The sequence below is a fragment of the Pseudophryne corroboree genome, chromosome 5, assembly GCF_028390025.1.
Source record: "Pseudophryne corroboree isolate aPseCor3 chromosome 5, aPseCor3.hap2, whole genome shotgun sequence".
Classification (NCBI taxonomy): Eukaryota; Metazoa; Chordata; class Amphibia; order Anura; family Myobatrachidae; genus Pseudophryne; species Pseudophryne corroboree.
In genome coordinates, this window is record NC_086448.1 from 803212193 (window position 1) to 803226464 (window position 14272).

At 49.4% G+C, this 14272-nt stretch overlaps 1 protein-coding gene and 1 long non-coding RNA gene across 3 annotated transcripts in view; both read left to right on the top strand.

The window, feature by feature from the left end:
- The window catches only part of SAMD12 (sterile alpha motif domain containing 12), an 890943-nt gene that overhangs the window by 272268 nt on the left and 604403 nt on the right, over positions 1–14272 (top strand). The gene's annotated exons all lie outside the window — the stretch shown is intronic.
- LOC134928578 (uncharacterized) overlaps positions 4777–14272 on the top strand; it is a 37949-nt gene continuing 28453 nt past the window's right edge. The window contains exon 1 of the long non-coding RNA XR_010177947.1: positions 4777–4994. This is a non-coding gene — a long non-coding RNA (uncharacterized LOC134928578). The remainder of the gene's footprint in view (positions 4995–14272) is intronic.

A 14272-nucleotide genomic window follows, 5' to 3' on the forward strand; every position in this document is an offset into this window, starting at 1 on the left:
TCAACACCGGTAATAACACTGCGGACGCTGTAGATAGCCCCCTCTTGTTGGCTATGAGCTTTTGTGGCGATAGCAATCCTACCAATGCTACTTAATGTTTGCCCGGGAGTCTCTAAATGTGGCATGTTTTTGGGCCCCCCTTAGACGACCAGGCTTGATGGTTATTTGCGCTGGACTGTTAGGGAGTTTTTTCTTGTTTTTGATTTTTACTTTATCTATTCTCCCCCCCCCCATGTTCTGATAGGATACTACTTGCGCTAAATCAGAACCACATTTTTTCTTGTTAAATAAATTGTTCATTATAGTGGTTGAGAAGGCCACTGCTTATTACTTGGGGTGGTGTATACCTCACGTGTATAAGATTGAGAATTTACCATCTGTAAATCTCACTGTTTACAAACCCCACATAAAAATCAAGCAAATTTACTGCACTGTTACTGGTCCCAGTTGTTAATGCAGTGTCATGTCCATTGGGTGATAAAACTAATGAAAGCACACATTAAATAAATATAAAAGGGGACAGTTGCACACATTCATTAAACAGCCACTGCCTCCCCAGTTTCCTACTGTCACCCTGGGAATCTCCCTGCTGTCCACTGCTTCTCCATCACCCTCTATCTTTTCCTGCCACACACTGCTTCTACTTGTCACTCATTACTTCCCCCCAGTCTCCCACTGCCTCTCCCTGCCACATTCTGCCTCTCCTTGCCACCCTCTACCTCTCTGTCATTCTCTACCTCTCTCCTGTGAACCTCTACTTCCCACTGCCTCCCCAGTAACTCTCTGCCGCTCCTTGCCACCCTCTACCTTTCTGTCATTCTCTGCCTCTCCCCTGTCACCAGGCTCAGACTGGCCCATAGGGGTATAGGGGAAACCACCGGTGGGCCCCACTGCCTGGGGGCCCATCCTCTCACTTATACATTATGAATATGTTACATTATACTGCACAGGACTATGGTGTATTTTCTACAGTGCATTGCTGTTATTATTCTGGAACATTATCATGCATGCACTAGTAGTATTTGCTATATATATTATTTATCAAGGAGTTCAGATTATGCACTAATGGTTTGCCAAGCCTCTAAGAATGGGCCCCTACCACTGCATTTCCCCGGTGGGCCCTTCATGGCCCTGTCCGACACTGCCTGTCACCCTCTACTTCCCACCGCCTCCTCAGTAACTCTCTGCCTCTCCCAGTCACCCTCTACTTCCCACTGCCTCCTCGGTATCTCTCTGCCTCTCCCTGTCACCCCCTGCCTCCCCCCTGTCATCCTCTACATCCCACTGCCTGCCCAGTAACGCTCTGCCTCTCCCTGTCACCCTCTACTTCCCACTGCCTCTTCTGTCACTCTCTGCCTCCCCCCTGTCACCCTCTACATCCCACTGCCTGCCCAGTAACGCTCTGACTCTCCCTGCCACCCACAAAGCCTTCATAGCAGGTATAAACTTAAAATTTGCCTGAATGTATCAAAAAACACATTCAGGGACAGGAACTCTGAAAGGAGCTCATCCCTGCAATGTGTAAAAATGAAGTGATTGCATTGGCGGCGGTATGCCGGTCACGCATGTGTTGCTTCCATGCTGCAGTAACTTACCGGGGTCCTGTAATAATTTTTATTGTTAGACGTGGTCTCAAAGAAAAATAGTTTAACAACCCCTGTGGCACATCAGGGACATGAGAGAGAAGCGGCAGCAGCAGTCTCTGCTCTCTCCCTGCCCTGATGTGCTGCACACCCGCGGGCTACACGTAGGCCGGCTGCGGCACATGCACAGTTTGCTTATCAGACCCGGTTGCATTGAACTGTGTACAGGGGCGGATACAGATAAAAATTACAGGGGGGGGGGGCGGCACCATAAGTGGTAGTGTGTCAAGGAGGGTTTAGGAGTGGGCGTGGCCTAGTTTCAGTGGGTGTGACCAATTGTGTGAGGGCGTGTGGTCAAGTGCTCAATGTGAGTATCGAGTGTGTCTATGGTCGAAATGCACTGCTGGAGGGGGTACAGGTCCACAGTTAGTTCTTATACCTTATGGGGGACATTCCGACCCGTTCGTACGCTGCTGGTTTTCTTAGCTGTGCGAACGGGTCGGAACTGCGCATACGTGGCGGATGCAATGCGCAGGCGATGACAAGCACACAGAAGAAAGCGATCGCAGCAGCGATCGCATGAAGATTGACAGCAGGAAAGCGTTCTGGGGTGGCAACTCACCGTTTTCGGTGAGTGGTGAGTCCAACGCAGGCGTGTCCAGGCGTTTGCAGGGCGGGTGTCTTACGTCAATTCTGGGACAAGACACGCTGAAGACCTCTCTCCCCAGGTCACCCCCACTCTCCCCCCCCCCCCCCCCCCCAGCAAAAGACCACTCACAGCAGCACCAGTCTCCCTCCCCAGCAGCACCGGTCTCCCTCCCCAGCAGCACCAGTCTCCCTCCCCAGCAGCACCAGTCTCCCTCCCCAGCAGCACCATTCTCCCTCCCCAGCAGCACCAGTCTCCCTCCCCAGGTCCCCCCCCCCCCCCCCAGCAAAAGACCGCTCACTGCAGCACCATTCTCTCCAGGTCCCCCCCCCCCCCCCCAGCAAAAGACCGCTCAGCCTCGCAGCAGCAATATTCTCCCTCCCCAGGTCCCCCCCCCCCAGCAAAAGACCGCTTACCACTGCAACAGCATTCTCCCCAGGTCACCCCCACAATCTCCCCCCACTCCCCCCCAGCAGAAGACCGCTCACCAGCAGAAAGCAGGGCGGCTGCTGTCCCGGACGAACCCTTGTGCTACTGTGTACGGATGGGCAGCGGGCTGCTGGTCACACAGGTGCACACCACCCGCACTGTTCCTGGGTGCTGACCCTCAGCGGCGGCGGCGGTGCGCTCTCCATCAGCGGCGGCGGCAGATCTGTGAAGTTCCTCCTCCTGCTCAGCTCTCTGAACTGGCTACATGTCACAATTCTCCATGGAGCCAATCAGGAGGAGGAACACATGTGAGCAGAGCAGCAGGTGACAGGAAAGGAGGGGGACATGTCGGGTGCCGGGTGCGTGCAGCCGTGCGAAAATCAATACAAAAAAATGACAGGGGGGGCACGTGCCTTGGTGCACCCCCCCCCCCCTAAATCCGCCACTGACTGTGTACCACTCTGTATCAGGCCACGTTATTTATATAATTTTTTTCTAATGTTCTTAATAATAATAATAATAATAAAAAAAGTTCTCTCAGCAACAAAACCTTGTTTTGCCCTAGCGCAGTTTATCCGGTTGTCCGGCACGCTGAGGATTCTGACTTCTCCAGACTTGAATGGAGCACATGAAGCCTGATAAGTTGTTTCTTCTTCCTCTCTCCGCTCGCCCACTAAAGGACATTACTGTCTAGCTGTGTGGTGTTAATACTCTCTGCTTGATACACAGCTCCCATAATGAAATTGTGTTGATTCATTCTGCTATGAAGGGCTGGTTATCTACTGTGCTTTGCTTATTCTGGATTAAATCCACTAAAAGTTCATGTCCCAGAATAAAAAGTGAATGTTTTTTTGCAACATAGAATTTATTTTGATGCACGAGCTGCAGGAAAAAGTACCAGATAAAATTTTAATGAAACTTTGGGGGAGGAAAAAAAAAGAAAAATAAACCCTTAAGTATATTATTTTTGTAAGTTATGGGAGATTGTAAACTTAAGCAGCGATGAGTCTCTTGGTCCGTAATGAATAAGAATTATTTGTGTGCAACTCTTTTCTTTACAGAGGTTTTAAAGGCAAATGGTATCGTAATAACGCGTCATCTATATGAACGGCTGTAGTGTGCACAGTAATACAGGTTGAGTCTCCCTTATCCAAAATGCTTGGGACCAGAGGTATTTTGGATATCGGATTTTTCCGTATTTTGGAATAGTTGCATACCATAATGAGATGTCATGGTGATGGGACCCAAGTCTAAACACACAATGTATTTATGTTTCATATACACCTTATACACACAGCCTGAAGGTCATTTTAACCAGTATTTTTTAAAACTTTGTGCATTAAACAAAGTGTGTATACATTCACACAATTCATTTATGTTTCATAGACACCTTATACACACAGCCTGAAGGGAATTTAATACAATATTTTTAATAACTTTGTGTATTAAACAAAGTTTGTGTACATTGAGCCATCAGAAAACAAAGGTTTCACTATCTCAATCTCACTCAAAAAAGTCCGTATTTCAGAATATTCCGTATTTCGGAATATTTGGATATGGGATACTCAACCTGTATATACCAGGGACGTGCAGTCAGGGGAGGCAGGGGAGGCAGTGCCTCCCCTGTCATAAATGATTAAAATAATAGAAAGAATATACTTATGACACATATGATGTGTCATAAGTATGTGCTTAGACTTTATATTATTTTAATCATCTTTTTATATAAAAAAAAAACGGTTTTACTTATGAATCGGAGGCACCGCTTTCGGTGCCTCCCGCTAGCTATATGAGAGGGCCGGAAGCGGGGGGCGGGGCCAGGCAGCGGGCAGTAAAAGCCCATTACAAAAAGCCCTGCAAGCGGCACCTCTAGGAGTGCCGCTTTGACAAGGGGCGTGCTTTCAGATATGAGAGCACGCCCCTGTCACTGAATGATTGGGCAGTGGCAGCAGGGGTGGATTGTACTGTCAGACTAGCAATCCAGCCCCCTTCCCGGGCTGACTGCCGCAAACAATGTCCACCCCCCTCCCGATCTTACACCAAGGGATGCCGATTGTGACCCCCCCCCCCGAAGTTTACCGGAGACGGAGGACTTCAAGGCAGCAGAGCAGCAGGCTCACTCACTCACTGTAATGTGCACGCAGCTGCAGCACAGCCTCATTATACGTATGTGGAGGCTGGGCTGACTGAACTGTAGGGGGAGCTGCAGAGTCACTTCACCCGGCCAGCTCCTCTCAGGCAGTTCCCATGGGCCTTTGAGAGTTCAGAGGTCGGGTGAGGAAGTGTTTCTGCAGCAGGTCCGTGTCTGGCATGCTGGAGGGGGGATGGCTGATCGGGTAAGTAGTCCCTGTCTTTTCTCCTCATGCCTGTTTCTCTCTCCATGTGTGTAGCTGTCTCTCTCCCTCTCTCTGTGTCCCTCTCTCTGAGTCCCTTCCCAAACCAGTCTCCCTCCCCATATCACTCTCTTCATGTCTGTGTGTCTTTCTCTCTCTCTCTCTCTCTCTCTCTCTCTGCATGTCTGTCCCTGTTTCTGTCTCTCCTGGTGTCTGTCTCTCCATGCCTCTCTCCCTCCATATGTCAGTCTCTATCTCTCTCCCCTACCAAAAATGATGAAAGAGCACACAATAGAATAACTGGATTAAGCCTTCAGGGGTCCTGGGGCACTGAAAACAGGGGGGCCCCCTTCCCTGATGTCAGGATTTAATAACCTTCTCTCACCCCCACCTCATAAAATATGTTTAATGATTCCCCTTCAGAGTCCCGCTCCTCAGTGCCTTCTTGGAGGATGTCTCCACCCCCAGTTGTCTTTTGTGCAGCGCGTCTACTCGACACTAACGCTGCAGACGGAGGGGAGACGATCAAGCCTGTGGGCACAGACTCAGGGGCAGGGCTGTTACAAGACATACCCAGTGCGAACAGTAACCCCCCCTTAAACAACTGAAAAATGTAGTACACCAATAAAGAGGTGTGGTCCAACTGCAAAGAACGTAGCCACACACATCCACATTCACATATGCACACACACGCAAATGCACACATCCACATATGCACACACACGCAAATGCACACATCCACATATGCACACACACGCAAATGCACACAGCTACATTCACATATGCACACACACGCAAATGCACACAGCCACATTCACATATGCACACACACGCAAATGCACACAGCCACATTCACATATGCACACACACGCAAATGCACACAGCTACATTCACATATGCACACACACGCAAATGCACACAGCTACATTCACATATGCACACACACGCAAATGCACACAGCTACATTCACATATGCACACACACGCAAATGCACACAGCCACTTTCACATATGCACACACACGCAAATGCACACAGCCACTTTCACATATGCACACACACGCAAATGCACACAGCTACATTCACATATGCACACACACGCAAATGCACACAGCCACTTTCACATATGCACACACACGCAAATGCACACAGCCACTTTCACAAATGCACACTGCCACTTTCACATATGCACACACGCAAATGCACACAGCCACTTTCACATATGCACATACACGCAAATGCACACAGCCACTTTCACATATGCACATACACGCAAATGCACACAGCCACATTGGCACATTGCAGCCAGTGTCCCAAACACTAAACGAAGCACTTGTTAGTGTCTGAGCTGGGTGTGTGCAGTACAGCCTGTGCCCAGCACTCTCCCCCATCAGTCCACTCTAATCTAACCTGCTGTTGCTCCTCAGAGTCCCTCACCTAACACCACGAGCTGGAGCTGATGCTGCGATGGGAGTTTGGGACAGAGACAGATCGCAGGGCAGTGAGGAGGCGGGCACACTTCTGTCAATCCTCGCCTCCTCCTCCACTCTAATGAATCCTGTGTACTGGGACAGGGGCTTAGACACCGGCCACGGCACGCAGCCTTGTAAGGGACTGTATTGCTGGCAGCGGGCATCCCGGGCGTTTCCACGTGTCACCCGCCCTCCAGTAGAAACATCAAGGGTGTAGCCGTAGGGGATTATTCTATTTCTCTCCAGGCTCCGACACGGGCACAGCTCTCCCAGCAGCTGCCGCTGCTGCTGGGAGTGCTGTTGCTGGCGGTGGAACCTGTAGACAGTAGAACTGTCAGTGGACAGCAGCTTAGACCTGGAGGGCCCGGGGTACTTACCCCCTGGGTCCCCTCTTAATCCGGTACTGGAATAACCTATAATAATATAAAAGTTGGCATGGTTAATATATTAAAACACTTTCATTTGGCAAATATCTCATGTATATCACAGAAATAGTAAAGTGACAATCAGCTTTCAATCTGAGCTAAAATCACATATGTTTAAAAAGTACATGAAGTAATATGTTACAGTTTATGCCCCTGTTCCAATAATACAGAATACATTTCAGTATATCTGTTCCTAGTATAGTCCCTGGGGGGGTGATAGGCAGTCTATTGATGAGCACAAAATCAGCAGCATTGAATAGTTACCGCAGCTGATGGTAGGGTCACAATCCTACACCAGGTACAAGTAGTCATTCAAATGCATTGGGTATGGTTGACTGGCGGCCGGGATCCTGGCAGTCAGCATACCGACGTCGGGATCCCGGCCGCCAGAATGCGACCTTGTCCATTGTGACCCTACCATCAGCTGCGGTAACTATTCACTGCTGTTGATTTTGTGCTCATCAATAGACTGCCTATCACCCCCCAGGGACTATACTAGGAACAGGTATATTGAAAAGTATTCTGTATTATTGGAACAGGGGCATAAATTGTTACATATTACTTCATTTACTTTTTAAACATATGTGATTTTAATGCTAATTGCAAGCTGGTTGTCACTTTACTATTTCTGTGATATACATGGGATATTTGCCATATGAAAGTGTTTTAATATTTCTCCGACGTCCTAAGTGGATGCTGGGGACTCCGTCAGGACCATGGGGAATAGCGGCTCCGCAGGAGACAGGGCACAAAAGTAAAAGCTTTAGGATCAGGTGGTGTGCACTGGCTCCTCCCCCTATGACCCTCCTCCAAGCCTCAGTTAGATTTTTGTGCCCGGCCGAGAAGGGTGCAATCTAGGTGGCTCTCCTAAAGAGCTGCTTAGAGTAAAAGTTTTGTTAGGTTTTTTTATTTTCAGTGAGTCCTGCTGGCAACAGGCTCACTGCATCGAGGGACTTAGGGGAGAGAAGTGAACTCACCTGCGTGCAGGATGGATTGGCTTCTTAGGCTACTGGACACCATTAGCTCCAGAGGGAGTCGGAACACAGGTCTCACCCTGGGGTTCGTCCCGGAGCCGCGCCGCCGACCCCCTTGCAGATGCCGAAAAGTGAAGAGGTCCAGAAACCGGCGGCAGAAGACTTTTCAGTCTTCATAAGGTAGCGCACAGCACTGCAGCTGTGCGCCATTGTTGTCAGCACACTTCATAGCAGCGGTCACTGAGGGTGCAGGGCGCTGGGGGGGGCGCCCTGGGCAGCAATGATAGTACCTTATTCTGGCTGAAAATACATCACATATAGCCCCTGGGGGCTATATGGATGTATTTAACCCCTGCCAGGTCTCAGAAAAACGGGAGAAGAAGCCCGCCGAAAAGGGGGCGGGGCCTATTCTCCTCAGCACACAGCGCCATTTTCCCTCACAGAAATACTGGTGGGAAGGCTCCCAGGCTCTCCCCTGCACTGCACTACAGAAACAGGGTTAAAACAGAGAGGGGGGGCACTTATTTGGCGATATGACTATATATATTAAAATGCTATAAGGGAAAAACACTTATATAAAGGTTGTCCCTGTATAATTATAGCGTTTTTGGTGTGTGCTGGCAAACTCTCCCTCTGTCTCCCCAAAGGGCTAGTGGGGTCCTGTCCTCTATCAGAGCATTCCCTGTGTGTGTGCTGTGTGTCGGTACGTGTGTGTCGACATGTATGAGGACGATGTTGGTGAGGAGGCGGAGCAATTGCCTGTAATGGTGATGTCACTCTCTAGGGAGTCGACATCGGAATGGATGGCTTATTTAAGGAATTACGTGATAATGTCAACACGCTGCAAGGTCGGTTGACGACATGAGACGGCCGGCAAACCAATTAGTACCTGTCCAGGCGTCTCAAACACCGTCAGGGCGTTAAAACGTCCTTTTACCTCAGTCGGTCGACACAGACACGGACACTGACTCCAGTGTCGACGGTGAAGAAACAAACGTATTTTCCTTTAGGGCCACACGTTACTTGTTAAGGGCAATGAAGGAGATGTTACATATTTCTGATACTACAAGTACCACAAAAAAGGGTATTATGTGGAGTGTGAAAAAACTACATGTGGTTTTTCCTGAATCAGATAAATTAAATGAAGTGTGTGATGATGCGTGGGTTTCCCCCGATAGAAAATTATTGGCGGTATACCCTTTCCCGCCAGAAGTTATGGCGCGTTGGGAAACACCCCTTAGGGTGGATAAGGCGCTCACACGCTTATCAAAACAAGTGGCGTTACCGTCTCCAGATACGGCCGCCCTCAAGGAGCCAACTGATAGGAGGCTGGAAAATATCCTAAAAAGTATATACACACATACTGGTGTTATACTGCGACCAGCGATCGCCTCAGCCTGGATGGGCAGCGCTGGGGTGGCTTGGTCGGATTCCCTGACTGGAAATATTGATACCCTTGACAGGGACAGTATTTTATTGACTATAGAGCATTTAAAGGATGCATTTCTATATATGCGAGATGCACAGAGGGATATTTGCACTCTGGCATCAAGAGTAAGTGCGATGTCCATATCTGCCAGAAGATGTTTATGGACACGACAGTGGTCAGGTGAAGCAGATTCCAAACGGCACATGGAAGTATTGCCGTATAAAGGGGAGGAGTTATTTGGGGTCGGTCCATCGGACCTGGTGGCCACGGCAACAGCTGGAAAATCCACCTTTTTTACCCCAAGTCACATCTCAGCAGAAAAAGACATAGTCTTTTCAGCCTCAGTCCTTTCGTCCCCATAAGGGCAAGCGGGCAAAAGGCCAGTCATATCTGCCCAGGGATAGAGGTAAGGGAAGAAGACTGCAGCAGGCAGCCCATTCCCAGGAACAGAAGCCTTCCACCGCTTCTGCCAAGTCCTCAGCATGACGCTGGGGCCGTACAAACAGGTGCGGTGGGGGGTCGTCTCAAGAGTTTCAGCACGCAGTGGGCTCACTCGCAAGTGGACCCCTGGATCCTACAAGTAGTATCCCAGGGGTACAGATTGGAAATTCGAGACGTCTCCCCCTCGCAGGTTCCTGAAGTTTGCTTTACCAACGTCTCCCTCCGACAGGGAGGCAGTATTGGAAACAATTCACAAGCTGTATTCCCAGCAGGTGATAATCAAAGTACCCCTCCTACAACAAGGAAAGGGGTATTATTCCACACTATATTGTGGTACTGAAGCCAGACGGCTCGGTGAGACCTATTCTAAATCTGAAATATTTGAACACTTACATACAAAGGTTCAAATCAAGATGGAGTCACTCAGAGCAGTGATAGCGAACCAGGAAGAAGGGGACTATATGGTGTCCCTGGACATCAAGGATGCTTACCTCCATGTCCCAATTTGCCCTTCTCACCAAGGGTACTTCAGGTTCGTGGTACAAAACTGTCACTATCAGTTTCAGACGCTGCCGTTTGGATTGTCCACGGCACCCCGGGTCTTTACCAAGGTAATGGCCGAAATGATGATTCTTCTTCAAAGAAAAGGCATCTTAATTATCCCTTACTTGAACGATCTCCTGATAAGGGCAAGGTCCAGAGAACAGTTGGAGGTCGGAGTAGCACTATCTCAAGTAGTTCTACGACAGCACGGGTGGATTCTAAATATTCCAAAATCGCAGCTGTCTCCGACGACACGTCTGCTGTTCCTAGGGATGATTCTGGACACAGTACAGAAAAAGGTGTTTCTCCCGGAGGAGAAAGCCAGGGAGTTATCCGAGCTAGTCAGGAACCTCCTAAAACCAGGAAAAGTGTCAGTGCATCATTGCACAAGGGTCCTGGGAAAAATGGTGGCTTCTTACGAAGCGATTCCATTCGGCAGATTTCACGCAAGAACTTTTCAGTGGGATCTGCTGGAAAAATGGTCCGGATCGCATCTTCAGATGCATCAGCGGCTAACCCTGTCTCCAAGGACAAGGGTGTCTCTTCTGTGGTGGCTGCAGAGTGCTCATCTACTAAAGGGCCACAGATGCGGCATTCAGGACTGGGTCCTGGTGATCACGGATGCCAGCCTGAAAGGCTGGGGAGCAGTCACACAAGGAAAAAATTTCCAGGGAGTGTGATCAAGTCTGGAGACTTCTCTCCACATAAATATACTGGAGCTAAGAGCAATTTACAATGCTCTAAGCTTAGCAAGACCTCTGCTTCAAGGTCAGCCGGTATTGATCCAGTGGGACAACATCACGGCAGTCGCCCACGTAAACAGACAGGGCGGCACAAGAAGCAGGAGGACAACGGCAGAAACTGCAAGGATTCTTCGCTGGGCGGAAAATCATGTGATAGCACTGTCAGCAGTGTTCATTCCGGGAGTGGACAACTGGGAAGCAGACTTCCTCAGCACGACCTCCACCCGGGAGAGTGGGGACTTCATCGGGAAGTCTTCCACATGATTGTGAACCGTTGGGAAAGACCAAAGGTGGACATGATGGCGTCCCACCTGAACAAAAAACTGGACAGGTATTGCGCCAGGTCAAGAGACCCTCAGGCAATAGCTGTGGACGTTCTGGTAACACCGTGGGTGTACCAGTCGGTGTATGTGTTCCCTCCTCTGCTTCTCATACCTAAGGTACTGAGAATTATAAGACGTAGAGGAGTAAGAACTATACTCGTGGCTCCGGATTGGCCAAGAAGGACTTGGTACCCGGAACTTCAAGAGATGCTCACAGAGGACTCATGGCCTCTGCCGCTAAGAAGGGACTTGCTTCAGCAAGTACCATGTCTGTTCCAAGACTTACCGCGGCTGCGTTTGACGGCATGGCGGTTGAACGCCGGATCCTAAGGGAAAAAGGCATTCCGGAAGAGGTCATTCCTACCCTGGTCAAAGCCAGGAAGGAGGTGACCGCACAACATTATCACCACATGTGGCGAAAATATGTTGCGTGGTGTGAGGCCAGGAAGGCCCCACGAAGAAATTTCAACTCGGTCGATTCCTGCATTTCCTGCAAACAGGAGTGTCTATGGGCCTCAAATTGGGGTCCATTAAGGTTCAAATTTCGGCCCTGTCGACTTTCTTCCAGAAAGAATTGGCTTCAGTTCCTGAAGTCCAGAAGTTTGTCAAGGGAGTACTGCATATACAACCCCCTTTTGTGCCTCCAGTGGCACTGTGGGATCTCAACGTAGTTCTGGGATTCCTCAAATCACATTGGTTTAAACCGCTCAAATCTGTGGATTTGAAATATCTCACATGGAAAGTGACCATGATGTTGGCCCTGGCCTCGGCCAGGCGAGTGTCAGAATTGGCGGTTTTGTCTCACAAAAGCCCATATCTGATTGTCCATTTGGACAGGGCAGAGCTGCGGACTCGTCCCCAGTTTCTCCCTAAGGTGGTGTCAGCGTTTCACCTGAACCAGCTTATTGTGGTACCTGCGGCTACTAGGGACTTGGAGGACTCCAAGTTGCTAGATGTTGTCAGGGCCCTGAAAATATAGGTTTCCAGGACGGCTGGAGTCAGGAAAACTGACGTGCTGTTATCCTGTATGCACCCAACAAACTGGGTGCTCTTGCTTCTAAGCAGACGATTGCTAGTTGGATGTGTAGTACAATTCAGCTTGCACATTCTGTGGCAGGCCTGCCACAGCCAAAATATGTAAATGCCCATTCCACAAGGAAGGTGGGCTCATCTTGGGCGGCTGCCCGAGGGGTCTCGGCTTTACAACTTTGCCGAGCTGCTACTTGGTCAGGGGCACACCCTGGCTGAGGAGGACCTGGAGTTCTCTCACTCGGTGCTGCAGAGTCATCCGCACTCTCCCGCCCGTTTGGGAGCTTTGGTATAATCCCCATGGTCCTGACGGAGTCCCCAGCATCCACTAGGACGTCAGAGAAAATAAGAATTTACTTACCGATAATTCTATTTCTCGTAGTCCGTAGTGGATGCTGGGCGCCCATCCCAAGTGCGGATTGTCTGCAATACTTGTACATAGTTATTGTTACAAAAATCGGGTTATTATTGTTGTGAGCCATCTTTTCAGAGGCTCCGCTGTTATCATGCTGTTAACTGGGTTCAGATCACAGGTTATACAGTGTGATTGGTGTGGCTGGTATGAGTCTTACCCGGGATTCAAAATCCTTCCTTATTGTGTACGCTCGTCCGGGCACAGTATCCTAACTGAGGCTTGGAGGAGGGTCATAGGGGGAGGAGCCAGTGCACACCACCTGATCCTAAAGCTTTTACTTTTGTGCCCTGTCTCCTGCGGAGCCGCTATTCCCCATGGTCCTGACGGAGTCCCCAGCATCCACTACGGACTACGAGAAATAGAATTATCGGTAAGTAAATTCTTATTATTAACCATGTCATCTCTTTTATATTATTATATTATTCTGTTGAGCGCTGTTTCATCATGTATTTTGTTTCAGGGCGTAAATAACCTCTACGTATTAACAGCTGCTGTGGAAATGCTGCCCTTTTAGCACCATTTTCTCATACTCGGTCCTCAGGACCCCACACGGTTCATGTTTTGCAGGTCACCTGTAGATTTTTAAAATGTGGCAGTTGGTGATACACAGCGCAGCTGCTGGGTGACATGGAAAACGTGAACCGTGTGGGGTCCTGATGACAGTTTGAGAACCACTGGGTTAACATACCATTTTCCTCAGTCTCTCTCTCCCTCCCTGTGTCTGTCTCTCCCTGTCTCGGTCTCTTTCTCCACATGTCTGTCTGTCTCTCTCTCCTTGTGTCTGTATCTCTCTCCATGTCTCCTCCTACCTCCCAATGTGTGTGTGTGCGTGTCTCTCTCTCTCTCTTCCTGTATCTCTACCTCCCCATGTCTGTCTCTCTTGGTCACTGTGTCTGTCTCTCCATATCTCCTCCCTCCCCATGTCACTCCTCTTTCTTCCTCTCTCTGTTCGTCTCTCTCTCTCTCTCTCTCCGTATGTCTGTCTGTCTCTCTCCCTGTGTCTGTCTCCACGTCTCTGTATATCTCTCCCTGTGTCTGTCTCCACGTCTCTGTATATCTCTCCCTGTGTGTCTCTTTCTCCATGTCTGCTCCCTCCCCATGTGTGTGTTTCACTCTCTCTCCCTCCCCATGTCTGTCTCTTTCTCCATGTCTTATCCCTCCTTGTGTCTGTCTCTCTTTCCCTGTGTCTGTGTCTCTCCATGTGTGTCTCTATCCCACCTCATGTCTGTCTCTCTCTCCCCATGTCCGTTTCTCTTTCCATGTTTGTGTCTGTTTGTCCCTGTCTCTTTCTCCCACCCAAGTTACTCTCTTTCCAGAACTGTCTCTCAGCATGTAAGTCTCTCTTTCAACATGTCTGTGTCTCACTCCCTCTTTCTTCCCCCCCCCCCCCCCCATGTCCCCCTCACTCCCAATGTCTCCTTGGTTCTGTGTTTATATATCACACACACACACGGGTTGGAGGTTTCTATATATGTGCACTCTCTTCTAT